The sequence below is a fragment of the Hipposideros armiger genome, unplaced genomic scaffold (genome assembly GCF_001890085.2).
Source record: "Hipposideros armiger isolate ML-2016 unplaced genomic scaffold, ASM189008v1 scaffold_98, whole genome shotgun sequence".
Classification (NCBI taxonomy): domain Eukaryota; kingdom Metazoa; phylum Chordata; class Mammalia; order Chiroptera; family Hipposideridae; genus Hipposideros; species Hipposideros armiger.
Window position 1 is genome coordinate 356,991 of NW_017731448.1, and position 18,085 is coordinate 375,075.

Genomic DNA, 18,085 nt, shown 5'->3' on the forward strand with positions numbered 1-18,085 from the left:
GTGAGTTTTTAGAAGTGTGATTCAGAAAAGCATCTCAATAAATAGCTACATACATGTGTTTTATAAAAATGATTCCCAATGGAAATCAGTTAATGTGAAATACAAATAACATTATAATGAAATATAACTAATTCCCCTACATGTGTAATCTATCTGTAAAGAAAAGGGAATACAAATTAAAATTTTAAAATGTTTGCATATGATAAATTTTTAAGAATATCTTTCCATCTGGGAATTCTGAGAAGGAAAAATGTTATAAATGCTTTAATAACATGATAGGAATAATTATGTAGTTTACCCTCTTGTAATAACATCATACCTGAGTCACCTCAAATTCTGTCTATTGCCAGTTAGAAGGGTCCTATAAATGTTTTAGAACAATGCTTTAGGGACTTCTCTTTGCAAACATTTGTACTGGTTGAGGAATGTGGAGTTTCAGTTCTAGAATCTACCTTTCTATCTGGCACCTTGAAATTCACAGTTCGCTGTGAAAATTGTTGAGTTTGCTGGCTCAAGAAGCCTCTTCTACACTGCACATTTCAGCTACATGGTTCTGAATTTTCATTTGTCTTTTTCCTCATGCCCATGAAAGGGCTCATTCTGAATGAAACTAGTAGACATACTTTCCCAGATAGCAAATTGAAGAAAAAAATGGAAAGAACCAGACATTCTCAAATTTGATTAAATTGTATTTCCAACAATCTAGTTGGAAGTTTTATTGCTTATCTATACCAATGGTAGCTGACTACTGTTGTTTTGCTGGCAGGGCGAGGGAGTATCCCCACTATCCAAACAAATGGATACCAGCCTTGAGATTGAGGCTGTTTCTTACTCACTCACCATGCACGTCCCTAACTCTCATGCACTCTTGGCTTGTTCTCCACAAGCCAACTCACTTCATATACTTCTTACATCAGATATCTGAGTGAAGCACTGCAAATCATGGCAAGACCCCACCATCTGCCATACAATGTTTTATATTCCCAGAAAAGCAGTCATGTTAAGGAGTATTGCTTCTTTAAACAGATGGAGAAAAGCTGTTTTTCTTTACTTAGTTTCTGAAGTACATATTTTTGGCACAGCCCTGCTAGAATCCTAAGCACATGAGGCCTGGATGTGGAAATCTTGTGACTGGGATTCATCAGGCCTATCTCTTCCCATGTAAGGAAGAGAGTTGTGCACCTTTCTCCTGTCTAAGGCTAATATTTACCCAATAATGTGTCTTCTGAGACTTCTATCTGCAATCACACATGCCATATTCCCTGGACCTGTTTTGTGTTGGGTGTGACATGGGGAGAGAGAAATAGAACTCAGGCAGGCTATGTATCTCAAAAGTGGAAAATAATTCTTCTGATTCTTTATCATGAGTATACTTTCTTGTCTACAAAATAGACCAAATATATTTGAGATGATTGGAGACTGTATCTCACACTTCTGATCTTAGTTCTCATAGCATTCATTTATAGCACCATCATGTGTTTTTCTAACCTGACATTGCATGGGTAAGGGAAGACAATTTTCTTTCATATTCCCTTCATGGAGCCTCCATTTTTACAAATTGAAGAAAGAATTTTAAATTAAAAAATAATGTTCATATCTTATTTTCTATTTGAGAGCTTGTTCTTTGTGCCACGTATTGAGGGTATATTCCTGAATGACAATAAGGAGAAAAAACTCTGGGGTCAATTAAGGTAAATTGGCATTCAGTTCGTTACTTCACTCATCAGGGATAGCTCCTCCTCTGCTAACATTATTCTATTATTGTTCATTTCACTGTTACATATTCAAAATTATGTTGTTAGATTTCTAGACTGCTGACTGTTTATTTCCCATTGCCGCCTTTCCGTTAGTTATAGATGTGGTATGCTTTCAACATCTCTAGTCATATGAATTATGTTTATTTTAAGTGTTCTTCTGTTTTCCATATTACCTCATTATTTCTCTGGAATTTCCTGCTTGTGTGTGTTTTTTTAATCTTTCACCATATTTAAGTATTTCTTTAGTATTTGTTTGTCTTGGTTATCTGTTCATATTCAGTGATGGAAAGCAGATGAATAGAGTTAGAAACTATTAAATTTTTTCACAGCCCACCTGAGCATTCGGGTTTGATAATGAATCTAGGCCCTACTGACATGTGTCTACGGGAAGGAAACGTAGCTAGGTAGTGTGCAAATTGCTACCCTCTACTTGTAAGTATCACTGCTCCCAGAATGAATACAGGAAATCTTGAACACTAATCCATTCCCTGGTGCCAAAATTCTCTTTATTGAACATGAAGATCAAAAGAGATGCCATGCTCAACATTTAGCAGGGATGTAGCAGGTGTTCAATAAATAGCTGTTGGATATTCATGCATGAATATCCCAAATCCGAGTTGGCCGGGCATCAAGCTACTTATATAATACCTTCCTGACCATGGAGTGCTGTGATCGAGTTCTGTGAATTGATGGCTCTGTGGATTCAAAAGGGAGTCTCTAGTGAGTTATGAAAATCTTAACATTTATCTCTTAGGGCCTCATCAGCTCACCTGTGCCTGACTTTGCTCGACCTGAAAGGATTTTTTAAATTAGCATGTAGAAAACCATAAAAGAAAACAAACTGATGTGAACCAAGATTCAATTTTTGTTTTGTGAGGGATCTACTGAATCATTTAATAAATCATGCTGTGGAAAATATAACCATGGAAATATGAAATTATCACGTGTGTTCTGGTGTAATTGCCAAAGTCATTAGACTAAAACAATGGAAAAATCTTTTAAGCATGGGAACCTTGATTCCATTTAGGTCTTGATTCTACTTATTAGGGGAAATCCTACCCAAAGTGTTCTTATCTGAAAATCCCTTTCTTTCTGGCAGTGTTATCATTGCTGTTTCCTTGAGGGGTTTTTGCCTCACAACCCAACCGGGATTGTTACCATTGTATTAGTTTTCTAGGGTTGCTATAACAAAACACCACAAACTCAGTGACTTAAACAATAGAAATTTATGGCTGTACAATTCCAGAGGTTGAAGGTCCCAAATGGAGATATCAGTTGGGATGCTGCCTTCTGAAAACGGAGAGGGAAGGTTCTGTTCCAGTCCTTGGTTTGGGGCGAATACCTTCTCCCTGTGTCTTCACATCATCTTCCTTTATGCACGTCTGTGTCTGTGGCCAAATGTTCCCTTTCTGTAAAAACACCAATTATGTTGGATCAGGAACCACCATAATGACCTTAGCTTAACTAATTATGTCTGCAAGGACGCTATTTCCAAATAAGGTCACATTCTGAGATTCAGGGAGTTAGGACATCAACATACGAACTTTGAGGCGACACAGAGCAGCCCCTAACACATGTGAACCCCTAGTCTTCACACGCTCTCAGATGCAGCTTTATCATTCATCCCGATTTTCTCATTTATGAGTTAGCTACCTTCTGGGCACATGTTCAGTCTATACAAACCTGAGAATTGAGTTTTAACGTTTTTTGAAAGTTTGTACTTTGAAAAACCTCTCTGAAGTTTTTCATAACTTTTAGCTTTGCCTCCATGTATAAGGCAAGGCCTCTCAGTCTTATAAAAAGCCTTTGTACTCTACTCAATAGCCAAATTCTAGGGCAAAACGCATACCCTCCTCACCCACCCCCTGCCCAAGTAGCCTTAGGAACAGGGGACTTCCACTCCCCAGAAGAGGAGATCTCTTCTTTCCCTCTCTTTGAAGGGGAGAGTGGTTTATTTGATTCAGGAGTGTGGGCGGAGACTACCAGGAGAGACTTAATTTCCCTTTGAGTGTCTTGCCCCTGCCCCTCCCCCCACCCCAGCCCCTGGGTCTGCCCCAGCAGAGGCTTGCTAAGTGAACTGATGACTGCTTGGTGGTCAACTGCCTGTACCTGGCAGTGATCAAGTGAGAAGTGACCAGCAGGGAGGGACATTCTGACTTTTTTTTACTTGTCTCTGCTTTGCTTATTCACAATCACCAAAGGAGGAAAAGTTGCTTTGTCTCACTAATGATTTCAAGAGAAAGAACTCAAGCGAGGGTAGCCGGTGCCTTTGGCGCTTCTTTAAATCTTTCTGCATCTAGAGAAAGTGTTTTGTTCTGTTCTGTTCTCAGCCACGTGATGTGGTTACACAGGCAGTATTTGCTCCTTAAGAAGAGGTCTGTATGTCCCTAGCTTTTTCTACGACCGGTGTGGATGAAAAAAAAAAAAAAAAGGGTCCTTTGAAAAGTAACCTCACAGGGTAATCTCATCATAAATTCCTAACTGGGCAGACCATGGAGGGTAGCCATACCCCAGGCCTGTCTCTCCTTTAGTGAGATGTTTGCATGCAAGCCCTGTCCCTTGTTTTCATGCATCTAGGTCAACACACCTTGGAGTTGTCAGAAGTAATACCCTTGAAAGGCATAATCACCCATAAGAGAGCCCATAGTCTTGTGAATTGCTTTGTAAACCAATCCTGCCTTGCTTTTTTTCAATCTTCCTGGCATTCTCTCTCAAATGCATAGAAGAAACTGCAAAACTGTTCTTCTCCAGAGCACTTGAGATTTTGTTCTCCTGCATATGTCATCAGTCTGGCTCAAATAAACTCTTATAAAAATTCCTTACAGTTTTGGAGGTTTCTTATGTCAACACTGGGTGAGTGTGTTAGTTCCGGATGAAGTACCAAGAAACCCATCCTAGCTGCTTATTTTAGCAGTATACTCCAATCTAGCCTCCATACGTAGTATAGTTGACGTTTTTCTCTAACCCTCTGACTTCAGTGAGTTACCTCTTAATTGGCTCTGAACCCAATAGGGGGAGAACGTATATGATTTTTATTAACCTAGAACTCCTGGTACCTATAATCTAACATGCTTTTTTCTTTATTTTCTATTGTTATTGATTTTATTCTACTTCCCATGTAACATGCATTAACTAGGCTAACCTCTCATCCAGTATTTATCAGGCCAGGATTAGTAAATCCAGTTTTTGTGTTTCTTTTTTAATCACTTTCTACCATATACTCTGTGTCGAAAACTCAGTCCCACTGAACTTCACTTACATTTTGTGATCTGCTCTTTCTATCTTCTATATAAGAAGCACATTCCCCTCCATCGCTTTTTGTGAGAGTGATTACTAGCGGAAGGCCACTAGGCAGCTACTCCTCCTAAGAAAACACCTTTTTTAAGAGCCATGTAAGATGCTCAGGGAATTTATCAGTTCTTTACCAAATAAGTAAATACTCTTTTCCCTTTCTTCTTATGGGAAGTTATAACATATATTAGAGTATCAATAGTTTTAAGAGATCGTACAATAAAGAAACCAATTTAATGTTTTTTAATCTAGTAGTTTCCAAACATTGTTCATAGAGATAGATTTTGTTCATGTGTATGTATATATATATATGTGTGTTGGTCTCCCCTGAAACATGATATCTCATACCTCAGGAAAATTGTCCTGACCGTTGTCCCTGGCCTCACTCCATCCTCCATTGTGATAGCCATGCTGTAACTGCATGTGAATGTGATTTCAGTAGCATGCATTGTGCTTTAATCCCACCTACCTTTGTTTAGCCTGAAAGAGCTATGACTCACTTGCATTGTTTCCTCAGATCCCCCTGCCTGTACATATACTGTATGTCTACTCCTTGTAATCATTAAATCCTTAGAACATTGGTCAGCATCAAACTCACTTAAGAATAAATCTTCAGGTCTTTCAACCCTGACCAAGACACCAAGCCTCAAACTAGAATGAGGATTTAGTCAAACAAAGATAACAGCTTGGCTTCAGTGATGTTTCAGCTCCAGTGTCATGAAAGTGGAGTGACCCACAGGCCAACCGAACAATGCCATGACTGACACCAGGACCTGAAGCTATGATCATATGCTCTCTGCTTTAGCACTGACCAATGAGCACAGCCCAACCAGTAGAGCCCAGGACCCCAACACCCATAGCAACCATGATTAATGATTTTTCCCTTATATAATGTAGCCACTAGAGACCACCGAGAGCCAGACTTTTGAGAGCACTAGCTCACCTGTGTCTCCTTAAATAAACCTTTCCTTTCTTTTCTGCAAACCTCTTCTCATGTCTTTTTTATTTTAGGCTTGAGTGTAGGCAGGCAAGCATACCCTTTCGGTCTGTGGTAAAAATCCTGTTTATTATACATTTATTGGTTATCTTTTTTTTCACAATGTTCCTCACTATACTGTAAATTCCACAAGAACAGATATCTGTTGAGTTTTCTGTTTTATCATTAATATTTAGAAACTCATTTTTCTATAGCAAACACTGAACAAATCAATCTCAAAGAATGAGCATTTCGTGGAGCATTCATTATTTAATGCTTGCTTCCCTGCCACCCTTAGTTTTATATTCTAAACACAGTAGTATATTATATCTGATTAAGAGTATTTAAAACCCATTTCAGCACTTATAAAAAGCTATCTGACAAAGAAAATTGTATTTTCTATGCTTCCTTTTCTACTAATATCGTAAATGTGACACAAGTATCATAAGTTCATACAATAAAATCTATAGTTATAATAAGTCAGGAGCTTCCTATTATAAATTTGTACTAGCAAGAATTATTTAAAATATTTTTGGCTAAATTTTATTAGTAGTAATATTTCAAAATTAAAAGAAACTATTTTTGTTTTTGGTATTTTTCCCCCCTTTCTTCTTTGTCAGTCCCATTTTAGAAAGATCTAGCAGAAACTTTACCTATTCTATTTCATGAAACTTGCCAAATTCTCATCCAGTCTGAAAAAAATCATTTTCCAAATCACATCAACTTACATTTTTAACATATTGGATAGTGGCCTTTAAAACAGGAGTGGAATGACTGAGCCATCTGGGCGTGTTATGAGGTCTGGCTCTAGCTTGGTTGCTGTCCTCTCTTGGTTTGCTTCTACGAGTAATATGGCAGACAGTTCAATGGCTTTCAGCTGGGCAATCAACAGGCCTTCTTTCCTGTAAAATATTTCACTCCATATCTAAGCACAAGTAGTTCTCTTGAACTATAAATAGTGCTTATTCCTCTTAGCTGTGGCTGGTGTTGTTCTGTAATATTATAGTTTCTGACAGTGTCTCCAGTCTGTGTTTGTGTTAATCATAAAACATTGCTTTTCACTCATATGTAGGAGACAATGTAAATCTTGCTAGGTTTTTCCCTCTGTGTATGCAATGATGACTCCTTTAAAGATCTTGCTTTTACAAAAGCACAAAAATAAAGATATTTTGTAGATTGTTGCCGAAGTCAGTGCACTATATTTAAGGCAGTTAACAAAGCCTTCTTCCAGCATTTTCCATACAACTATTTTTGCACATAAATATATATTTTATGTTTTTTGTTTTCTTCCCTATTATAGATTCTAAAACTTCAAGTCACAGGAGGAGGGCAAGTTGGATATAGAGACAGAATATGTTTGTCACTTTGATTTGCTTCACATAACTTTGTTTTACCTCATTTAAATGGGTTTTGTTCATTGTGCAAAACATTCATCCATTATAGATCACATCCAATTTATAAAAATAAATAGCAAGGAAAGAAATAAAGAGTAAAACATATTCTACTCAGAATAGGAAGTTTGCTGGCTTTCATTTATCTCCTTACTAGAAGTCTCATTTTAAAAATTATTTTTCTGAGAAAGTTTGTGTGCTCTGAGCAAAGATGAATCGGTTTTATTTTAAAATATTAAAGCTTTGATACTTGTTTGCAGGACACTTCCTCGAAATTTAGTGTTACTTGAGATGGAAGTTTGGCACGAGTCAAGTTAACTCTTAATTACTCTCTCATATAGCTGCGTCTAAAATGCTTTTAGATTAGTCATTTCAGAAATCTGCTCTACGAGTATGTGCAGTCATACAAGAGCTCCCTTTTGTCTTTCATATTCTGTTCTCAATAAGTGCTCAGATCTTTGAGGTCATATTATACATTTTTTTGTATATAATACATTCTTGTTTATATTGTGTGACAGAAAGAAAAACAAAGGTTGGTATAAACTGGAGAACTGTAATTCATATGATTTGTGAGAAAGTAACCCTAATTACTAGAGAAAGCTTATAATATATCTGTAGATATAATAAGCTCTAAACCATAATGATCAGTATATTAGTCTGCTTGGGTTGCCATAGCAAAATACCTTAGGCTGGGTGACTTAAACAAAAGAACATTACTTCTCACAGTTCTGAAGGCTAGGAAGTCAAGATCAAGGTGCTGGAAAGAGAGGCTTTATCCTGAGGCCTTTTCTCTTGCCTGTAGGCAGCAGCCATCTTTCTGTATAAAAATTTTATTTGTTTGGGCGGAAAAGCAAGCTCTCTGGTGTTTCTTTTTATAAGGGCACTAATCCCATCAGACCAGAACACCAACTTCATGACCTCCTGTAAACCTACCTACTTCCCAAAGGCCCCATCTCCAAATGCTATCACATTGAAGGTTAGGGCTTCAACATGTCAATATTTGAGGGGCACAAACATTCAGTCCATAACACAGTTATTTATCCGGTAAGTTACGAGTTTGGTGGAAGTAGGTGTCAGCTGGATTCTCTGGGAAGCTGACTGTGAAATGGAGTCCACACAGTTTATTAAGAGATAACATCAGTGAGAGACAAAAGGAGGGTGAAAAAGAATTGGATGAGGAAATCCTCAGACCCAGGTGCATATCTGACACATGGAAAAGGATGAAGTAAGAAAGATTGGGCAGCTAGACTATCAGACTGCAATCTAGATCTGACAAAGTCATTCCAACTGAAAGCTCCAGAGCAATGATTATGAGTCAGATGAGTCCTGCATTGGACAGAAATAGCCAGTCTGTGTTACATGTCCCGTTGCCACTTATTGGCTCAGGTTATCCCAAAAGCCCATGACCTCTTTTCAAAAGCAAAGAAGACCCTGAAGACACTGAAGCTGAGCCATCAGCTAATGGCACTACTTGAGAAAGGCCCAAGAGGTACATCTCATAGGTGCCACAGTCTCACTCTTGTGCCACGTGACCAACTTCTACAAATATGTTGAATGGCCAGTTCCTCCAGAGTTGTAGTGAGCTTCTCTGAAGAAAATGTAAAAGAGAGAGATTAATAGGATAAATTCAGCCTCAACTGCTATGGGTTTCTTTGTGTTACTCGTCACCTACCTTGACACTGTCCATTCTGAATTTGTTGACTTTAGCTATCATCTTTGTGGTGTCCACTGGCTTACTTGGTGGAAAGACCCAAACTGTCCATCCTGAGGGAGCTTAGCCTCTGAAAAGGATACTTTTCTCAGGCTACTTTTGTGACACTTGTCTGTCCATAGTAACAGTTAAGTAATGGAATAACAGGAAACCATCTCCCCAGTGGATGTCCTGAATCTCACACATTTCCTTTCTGTCCTCAGTAGAAACAGCCCTACCTCCTCCAGCTGATCAGGCTCAACTACCCCCACCAAGAGGGGCCTCCTCCTCTTGCCTGGATCCCTGAACACAAGGAGGACTTCATTAGTTTGTAGTTCAGTGTGACCCTTTCTGTGTCCTCTGGCAAGAGTGTGCAGCCCATAAGGACCAGGGCATGTGAATGGCACTAAGGAAGGCCAGTCTTGCTACCCTCGATTTGCTATCAGCCTGTGGTCTTTCTAATAGGAACACAGCTCCACACTCAGGTCTCTGATTTAGTGTTTACACAGAATCCTATAGAACAACCTGTCATCTTCATAGACTGTGGGTTCCATGTTTGTGCTTCAGTTATGCTTTAGTCATTCCAATGCTCTATCAAGCCAGCTGCACTGGTTGGAGAATTATGGGATAGAACCAATGGGTCCCATTGTCATGGGTCCACATCTGTACATCTTTGCTGTAAAGGGTGTTCTTTGATAGGACACTATTTTGTGTGGTATTTTGTATTTGTTAATTAAGTATCCCATTACCCTGGATGTTGATGCTGGCTGAGGATCTATGAACAGGAAAGGCAAACCAATACTCAGAATAATTGTTTACTCTTGAAAGAACAATTTGATGGCCTTTCAAAGAGAGAAGAACCCCAATATGGCAAGATGTCCAGTCCCAAAACCCTGTCTTAACATGTATTTTTTTGAACCATTCCTGGGACTTCTCAATTGATTAGGTCCTCTAGGAATCTGACCCCCATGACAGAATTAGGAATACAAGAAGTTAATTTGGAGTAACACCTGTGAGAAATAAAAACTGAGGAAATAGATTTAGTCCGGGGTAGCTTTACGAGCCTGAAGGACAAACCTCTGAGAAAAAAGAGCAGAGAGGAAGACTGAACGATAAGAACATCAAACTGAAATTTATATCTGACAACATCCCGGCCACCATAACAGGGCAATACAGTGCAAAGACAACCTGTTAGATGAGTCTTACATTGGACAGAAATGTCCTTGTCCTAGGACCTTCACTCTTGTGTGTCCTTGGAGGGAAGCTGTTCAGGAAGAGCATGACCTCAGCTTGAAAGCTTAGGTGTATCCTGCAGCTAATGTAGCTAGAGGTTGTCAGTTATCCGTACTCCTTCCATCCGCACAGCAATTCCATTCTTGTAGGGAGTTCCTACTGGCACACCTCCAAGGCTGCCTCAAAGTGTGAGGATAAGAATATTGAATTTATACGGCAAATAGTATTTTCAACTAAAATTAGTAAAACGACTTATTTTCACAAAAGGAAAACTTTTAAATAAAAAAAAGTTAATTATGCTACCCCATGTAAGAAGGATAATTTGCTTGCTTTGATATTTTCAAAATTTCAGCTATTTTCCATTCTGCTGAGAGTGTGCTATTAGGCTTAATAATAAAATATCATATCAATGTGAAATCATTGCAATTTGTTTAGTTAATCGTATGCATGTGTGTAAGATATTTAAATCCCAATACTGGGTTGCTGATAGAGTTTACACTAATAACCTTTGATGAAATATGCCTCCCTTTATCAATTGTTCTATGGAAGACACTCCAACATCAGCTGCAGGACATTGGCTAATGTAATACATTGGGATTTACCCCCATATAATGTTGCCATAAGACCTCCAATCTGTGGAGAATCCCAAGGTTAAAGACCATGGTTGAGACAGAGGCCCACCATCCCAGTTGTTCCAGCTGAGTCCAATCACCAGGAGATCTGCCTGCTGACTGTAGCAGCCTGAGTGAGACCTAGTAATTCCAGGTGATTCCAGAAGCCCTGATCAGGCATTTCACAGAATCTTGAGAAAGAGAACACATGTCTTTTGTTTTAAAACATTAAGTTTTTTGGTGCTTTATTATGCAACAATAGATAAAGAATGCAAGATCCTATTAAAAGCATCTAGGTATCATCCATCAAACATCTTTTCAAAGGTGAAAACTGAAAGATCAAGCCCTTGAAATAATAGATACTATTTGAAGGAAAACATGTCACAACCTATGTCTCAATTCTTAGAAAACAGTTTTTTGAATGTTAGAGAAGGTATATTTCCCCTTCTGATAGAATATAGCCTACACTTATGAAAATGATTTTCAAAGATATTCTTTGTTGATGATAAATTTATTTTTAACATGTCCTCTTGAATAAATTTCAATACATATCCATAGTACTCTGTAGAAATTCAATAATGTATAAGGCATATAAATATGGACAGAATTTATGAGTGTTAAAAACTCTACTCAGAAAGGAGGTATTCCTTTACGTGTTTCAATTCCACTGTATCTTTTATTTTACTTATTAAATGTCTCGTATTTTTCTGTCACTCTATATTTAATATGTAAAGTTAAATAAAAAATGTCCTCAGATTTCCCAAAAGAGAGAGAAATAGACAGCAATACAGTAATAGGAGGGAACTTTATCAGTGGCTAGATCTTCTAGACAGAAAATCAGTAAGGAAACATTGGCCTTAAATGACCGGAAGAACGTAACAGACATATTCTTCTTTTAAAGAACCAGAGATGTGTAAGGCTAACAATTATAATACAAGGTTGCTTAGGAACAATAAGAAGGGATTGAGTTTCACAGGAAAAAAAGATATCAAGGTGAGATTTAAGATAAATTGGCTAGTTTGTAAAGGAGCTAGAAGAATTGTAGAACTGAGGTAGAAGATGAGAGAATAATGTATGCATGAGAAAATATTTTGAAATCTTACAGGAAAGTTCAATAATGATATTATTTGTCTAATAATGAATCATGTTATAGTAAGAAAGTTGCATATCCTAATCTGTGCTCTCCTTGTGGTCCCTCCACTGACGAGCTTGGTGACTAGTACAAGCTACCAACATAAGACTAGTCTTAGACTGATATTAATACTATTTCCTTAAGCTTGAGGAAATTAAATGACAGGATGACTGTACAAATTTATAAAACTGTGAAGTACTATAAAATTGAACATTTGGATTTCTATTACTTTATTTTATTAGCCATGTGTGGCTAAACAGACTTGTAAAATTTTGTTAATGATATCTTGACTATTAAACATTCACTGTTGATTTAAAAGACATAAATTGACTAGAAAGGCCATATTCTCTGAGTGTTTTGAAATTTTAAAGGTGAAATTAATAAAAAAGAAAACTCATTTACACAGCTGTATTTAGTCTTTCACCAAATTTCAATGTTATAGCTTTTTAAAGGGAACTTTTTTTGAGAACTATCATTCTCAAATGTTATTTTTTAAAGCTATTTATTACATTAAAATCGTTTAATAATTCTAACACATTTTCATTAGGCTTTGAAAATGATATGCCTGTTATTCTGAGTAAAAGGATTTGCTACATGAATGTCATACCCAATATGAATAGAGTTTTTAAAAATGAGAAAAGCAGAAATCATCAAAATATTTGCTTCAAATGTATTTTGAAAATAAATGCATGTTTTTAGTTTGGCTATTAGCAATGAGATTTGGACTAAATATGTTATGATTTTAACACAATTATATTGCCATCTAAAACAAGTTAAACCTAAATTTTCAAAGCATTGCATTTGACATATTGGATGTGGAATATTAATCATAATATCTGACTTAGGCTTTATATTGCCTTTTAAGGGACATGATATACTTGGTTATAGTCCCTTGCATAGACCTTTGAAATGCAAACATAATTTCAGTTGCACAATAAAAAATGGCGCTGTCAGGTATTTCTGCCTCCAGGGTTCTACTGCCACTCTAGAGATTCTGAATATTTGTGTTGATTTAGATAGAAAAAACCTTGAGGTAACCTTAATTTAATCTACTTAACTCAGCGAAAAAACAATAAAGAAATCACCACATGCCAGTAATTATTTTCAAATTCCCACTACAATAGAAGAATTATGAACTTTAAATGGCCCCCTGGGAGCGCTGAGGTAGAACACTTTGGAATGTAGCAGGTCGATCTGATCCAGTTCTATCACCTTCCATTATAAATTTCGTCAGCCCACTTCTTCTAAAAATACACAGGAGTGCAGTGTCACCTTTCTGAAGGCTGAATTGTAGAAATGTCCACCGCTATCATTTTTCTCCCTTTTGCATCCACAATTCCCTTTTGTACTAATTTCATGCCACAGATCAATCTACAGAGGGTGCCAAAAAAAAGTATACTTATTTGAAGAAAGGAAAGCTGTATTAAAATTGTAATAATCTGTACTGATAACAAACGATGGATACAAGTCACGTTAGACTTTTGCAATTACAAGAGGTGCTCAAAGTGGTTACCATCAGTGTCCAGACACTTCTGATTGTGGTGAACTACTGCTTGAGCAACACTGACCAAAGTTTCCACTTGTATACATTTTTTTGGCACTCCCAGTATATGATAGCCTAAGACTTGTTGGAAAAAACCAGAGGAATTTAATTGACTCATGTAATTTAATATATGACAGTAGTTCTATTTCAGTTACATTCTCTTACTTCAGTAGGGTTTCATACTGATGCTTGCAATGCTCATTCTTTTTTTCTCCCCTGGTTTAAGTTGCTAATGCCTCAATTGATTTGCATGTATGCTGTATAGAAAAATATGTAAAATTATTGTATATGAACACATCAAACTGGCATTGTAGAGAATAAAGAAGTAGGGACAATAATTTTACGTGCATATTGGCATGTACACATATACTGATAGCAAATAGCAGCTAGAAGAGGGAAAGATGGAGCAATTCCCAAGATATTTTGGTAAATTTGGATTGGAATTTTATTGCTATTACAAATTCATTTCTTCACTGTCTCTGTATTGATGAATGTGTATACATTTGTACCCTGAGTTATAGTTCGGGTGATATTAATATTACAGTGTCCTGATTTAAATTTTGTTTGAATTTACCTGAGTGGTTTGATTTTTAATTTTTCCTTCTTTGAGTCACTTTTACTGAAGACATTCCTCTTGTAAGTAGCACATAGTTGGATTTTTTTTAGGAATGCAAATTGGTAGTCTGAGATTTAATACACTTTACTCTGTTAATATATTTGAAACACTTGGTGAATTCTCTACAGTAGTTTTTATCTTTTTAAATATTTTTAATTTGCTTTCTTCATGGAATATGTGAATATTTTGATTTTTCAATGGTGTACTAAGGGGGGAGTAGAACAGATATTAAATATTGTGGCTATAGAGCTTAATTTGGGAGTATGACAGTGCTTTGTATAATATAGTTTATTTTTTACATTAATTCTTATTTAAGTTTGACTCCCATATTTTAGCATATGTTAATTGCTGAGATGTAATAACAATAATTTTACAGAAGTCTGATACTAATCTAGAAAACAAGAAAACATCTATTTGCTGAAATTTATGGTAGAAAGCCCATCCAATGTTTTTCCTTTGCACATTTCCCCTGCCTCTAGTGCAGTACGCATGTTTTCTCTAAGCAAGTTGTCCTCTGGAATGAGAGGAATAGTTACAGCCCCCAATCCACTACCACTAACTGTCCATTCTAAGAAATGAGGGATTAGGTGGAAAATGCAGAGTGAAAGTAAAAGTAAAATGTCCCACATTATCTGTATCAATATCCAAACTTTAGAAATGCTGATATAGGGACTGGATCATCAAGAAATCTGGTAATAACTATTTAGAATATCAAAGTATAAAATTTTAAAAAAAGTCTTAAGCTAAGAGAATTGAGATCCATTCTTTTTAAATGGATCTCAATATAGATCGGAAACTGAGTCTAAGAAAATATTCTATGCCGAATAGAAGTAGAAAGCCAGGAACAACAATCAAAGAATTATTAAGAAGACTTCTGAGAAACATGACGTAGTGAGGCCAAATGGACAATTCCCATTTTCTTGTCTTAGGTAGCAACTGAAGTTACCAAAATAATATGGATGCAGGGGGAAAAAAATCACTATGTTGCAGTACTTAAGGGAGTGTTCAACCGAGATGGATTACTATAGAGTTATTAATAGCATCTTAGGGCAGTCTGGAAAAGGACAGAGGGTCAGTGGGACAGTTCTCGGTCTTGTGAGAGTAGATCAGAGGGGAACGGGGTAAGAGGAGGAGAACCTGGGTGAACGCCCCACCTCCCTGGGTTCTAGGAGTGAGAACACACATGGCGGCTCAAGGGTCACTCAAGATACTTTAAAAAAAAGTCAGAATGGCTTAGCCTTTCTAAAAGCATGTGATCTTGTTTCTAAAAAAAAAAAAAAAAAGCCCTTTGTAGGGCTGTGCAATTTTCCTGCAAATTTTCCTGACACAGTCGCTGGCTTCATTAAAGCAGTAATTTACTTTCTTGACCTGCTGGGTTATTGAAACAAAAATACGTCAAGCCTCACCAAATTGGTGCCTGAAAAGGAGAGTAGCATGAAAATACAAAAATATCCATGGGAAGCTAGTTTCTAGCAGAGGTGTTGTTTCTTTTAACTAATCCAGAAAAAATATTTTATACATATTTAATTTCCTAATTCCTCAGAATTTCACCGAGGATGTCTTGACCTTGAACTGGAAACATATAATTGAATAATTCATCCATTTAACATAGTGTTGTATTGTCTGTGGAGCAATTTATTGAAAACGCTCTTCCATATAAACAGTCATATGTAAGTGTACATAAGAGGACTCTAAGCTACAACATAGTAGAGGATGGTTAGTCTTTGAAGCAACTCAATCAGCAAAGTGTGCTCCAAACCTGACCTCCAAAGAACTTCAGATTGGATTATAAGACTTTCTATCATACTGGTTCCTAATTAGTATGAAAGGTACTAGAGAAATTTTAGAGAAATAAGTGGTATTCAAATTATGTAGCCTGGTAGAAAGCCCATGCATGGAACAGGGAAAACTATCTAGCAAGATCAGTAACTACTGCTTTTGAATCCATACTCCCAATATGGAAATCTGTTGGTTTGTGTGACCTCTGTCTGCTGATTCAGTTCAATCAGCTGGTACAATATTAAAGCTGCATTGGAGCTGCTTGTCATGGAAGGTACTTGTTGGAGTTCCTTAAGAGGAAGAATAAGATTCCGAGCCTAGAAATGGATGTTCTTTGACTTACTTTACTTGGTTTCCAATACATTGTAGTTTGTTATTGTTGTTTCTTTCTTTTTTTTTTTTTTTTTGAGGAATGGATCTATACCACTCACCTATGTGCCTTCAAATATTTTTTTATTAAAGTTTATTGTGGTGACAATTGTTAGCAAAGCTATATAAATTTAAGGTGTACAGTTCTGTAATACATCATCTATATATCACATTGTGTGTTCACCCAGAGTCAGTTCAAGATCCTAAACATAAGACCTGAAACAATAAACTACATAGAAGAAAACATAGGTACTAAACTTATGGACCTTGAGTTCAAAGAGGATTTTATGAATTTGACCTCAAGGCAAGGGAAGTAAAAGCTAAAATAAATGAATGGGACTATATCAAACTAAAAAGCTTCTGCACAGCAAAAGGAACCATCAACAAAATGAAGAGGCAAACCAACCGAATGGGAGAAGATTTTTGCAAACAATGCCTCTCATAAGGGGTAATATCCAAAATATATAAGGAACTCATACAACTCAACAAAAAACAAACAAACAATCCAATTAAAAAATGGGCAGAGGACCTGAATAGGCATTTCTCCAAAGAGAACATACAGGTGGCCAATAGACATATGCCTTCAATTTTTGAAGGCATCAGTAATTAATAAAAGATTCTAAGGAATGTAAATGATTTAATTTTCTCCAGTAAGTTCACAATGCACATCCCAAAAGAGGATTTTTCATATCAGTAACCAGTTTTGCAATGAGGGAGAGGAAAGGATTATTTGACCAGTTCTGTGGGCTTTTTTTTTTTAAATGGAATTAAAGAAACATACACTCAAACATCCACATATATATAGACACACACACACACAATAGTGTTTATTGAGGAAAATATTTTGAAACATAAAAAACAAAACATGAAATATAGTGCAAACAAAGGAGATAAAAAGCATAGTAAATGACAAAATAATTGCTAAAAGGGACTGAAGTAAATTATAGGTATCATCTGCTTTGCATTTTTTTCATTGAATAAAAGTTCTGATATAAGCAATTAAAAATCATTTCCTAAGATGATTGTAATGAAAAATGTGCCAGCAGCATAAAAGTTTGTGTATTGTCTATGTTTTTCTTTCAAACCAGCGTAACCCCTGGTTACAGACCCCAATCTCATGGCATTAGGTGAGGACAGGTAGTCAATGATAAAATCAACCCATCTTTAACCAGCGATTGGTCCAGAGATGGACATATCAGTAAAAGAAGGGCTACAAAAAACCTTCCTTGGATTTGGTTTTACAGGAGCTGGCAGTGAAATGCCTGCTTTCATTTCTTGGATGCCTGAAGTTCCATGGACACGAGCCTAGAACTATCTGTAGCTGTAGATTTAATCTCGCCTGAGCAGCTGGCCTGAGAGAATCCAGGGAATAGATAAAGAGGAACACATACAAAAGAAAGAGAAAGTCTCAAAGCCAGTTTTATCCTGTTCATAATTCAATAACAGAAATATATACAAATTGAAACATTTCTTAAATTAGTGTGAAAGGTTTCTGACCATCAGAAACTGACTAATACAAGCAGCAAGAGGAAATGCCAGCAATATTAAACTGTAAAATGGGGAATTGCTGAGTCAAGGGTCTGGGGAATAGTGTCCCACTCTCACAAGCTGAGATGGTTTTATGGGGTGAATTGTGTCTCCCCAAAATTCACCCCCACTCAGATTCAGAATGTGAGCTTATTTGGAAATAAGTTCAT